Here is a 2,018-nt window from a genome sequence, read left to right on the forward strand (position 1 = left end):
CGCTGTGTGTGAGCCCGGTCCCTCAGCCCTGACCTCATGCGGGCGGTGACGGCTTTGTGCCGTGTCAGCCGGGGCGCGTTGACGTTTCGCTTTTGTTCGAGTCCTCGGTGACTCTTAAACCAGTCAGAAAAAGGCCCTTCACTCGTCCCCTCCGTGTGGTTTCTGTGTTTCTTTAAATTTCAGCTACTTTTGAAAGATCTCGGAAAGCTCAGGGCTCTGATTCCTTCCCGCTGCTTTGGGGATGGAAGGACAGAGCTTTTCTGTGGGTCTGCATCCTGGGAGCAGGTTGGAGCTTCATGAGCTTTGTCTCTCCATAACCCCTCAGCCTCCTGGTAGACACATTTGTGCTCATTCCCCTCACTGGGAACTGCAGTAAAACCTTTCTCAGACTTTTACTACAGTAGTTTTACTACAGGAAAACCTCTCTTAGAAGAAAGGCAATGCCTCTTGTTGCTTTTATAATTATTGTGTGTTGTTCTGACTGGTTCTTTAGCTAAGGCACCTTTCAGTGTTTCCTGTATGTGGAAAACAACCACAAAGAACAAATGTGGCATTTTCTGTAAAGGTTACCAAGTGTAATAACCACAACTTTTGGATTTAGCAGCTCTTTTCGAATTCTAGCAAATGGTCCCACCTTCTCTATGTATCTTGTGGGGTGAGAAACAAAGGTTTCAAGGCGTGTGTTCAGAATGGCCAGGTCTGCGGGCCTGGGGACTGCACGCAGTGCCTGCAGCACAGCATCCAGGTGTTTGCTAGAGATTCTAAGTATCCACTGAGCCCTGTGGCTTCCTCTGAAAGTTACCCGGCTTTGGGAGGAAATGTTTCGCGGTAACACTGTGTCCGGGCTCTCCTATGGGGCATCAGAACAAGGAGGGCTGCACACAGACCTGACCTTCAGTTGAGAAATCACGTTTGTTAGTGTTTTAAACCCAAGGAAGGATCTTCTGTTATGTGTTGGATTTTGGCTGAAAATCTCCCAGCGGTGCTCTCCAGCCATTTTCTCTGGAAGGCCTGTCCTTCTGTAGGAATGGGAGGAAGGAGTTGTTTACAACATGCTTCCAGGTGATGTAGTAATTTTGCATTTTTCTAGTAAAAAAGCATGTGCTTCTCTAAAATAAGAAACAACTGTGTGTAGGGAAAAAAAGCCAAAGAATTCCAGGTCCTTGTGCATCTTGAAGTGTTGGTGTTTCCATTTTTCAGTGGCTTAAATACATGAAAACACAGGTTGTGGAGGTTACTTCTGCTGAACAGCTGTAATGCCACTCTTTGTGCTGTCTGAGCGTAACAAAGGTTCCTGCCTTTGTGGGAGATGTTAAATGTTTCAACATGATAACTAAACCTTAGATTGGCAGTATATTTTGATGTTCTAGTACCATAGTGATTGCTTTCGGGTGGAAGCTGGAGTTACAACCCAATTACACAGAGTCACTAAATTTAATAGATCTGCAGTGGCAAAGGGCTTGCTGCTGAAGGGATTGAAGAGTTAATGTGGCTGTAACAATTTGCATTGAGAATGGTGAAATTTTATAGGTCACTAGAGAACCTCTGAAGGGCAGAAGGCATGATGGGGGTGCCTGTTTCAAAATCCTGTGGTGTCTGTTGAGAAATACAAAACTGTGGTGCCACGGCAGTGTGAGGGAGCAGGAGGCCTGCTGGCGTGTAGGGCACTGAGCAGCAGGACTCGACCCTTGGTGCTGCAAAAACTGGGTTCAAGCATGAGCTTTTTCCTTAATGCACAGCTGGAGCAGAAGGAATGAGAAAGAATGTGTAGGGCTGGGAAAAGGTAAGGGCCAGCCGTGGAAGGAGAAATAACCCCGGATACCGAACTGAGGCAGCAGGGAAGATGCTTCGTCAGGCTCCAGGTGAGGTGTTTTCCATCTCCAGGCGAGTGTCTCCATTTCCAGCAGCCAGACAAGCAACTCACCTTTGCTTTACCAGAGAGGTGGATATTTCGTGTTTTGTCTTGACACTGTTACAGGCTCAGCTCTCTCCACTGGAGCAGGTCACTGATGTTCTTC

Source organism: Corvus brachyrhynchos, unplaced genomic scaffold (genome assembly GCF_000691975.1).
Source record: "Corvus brachyrhynchos isolate BGI_N302 unplaced genomic scaffold, ASM69197v1 scaffold661, whole genome shotgun sequence".
In the NCBI taxonomy this organism is placed as follows: domain Eukaryota; kingdom Metazoa; phylum Chordata; class Aves; order Passeriformes; family Corvidae; genus Corvus; species Corvus brachyrhynchos.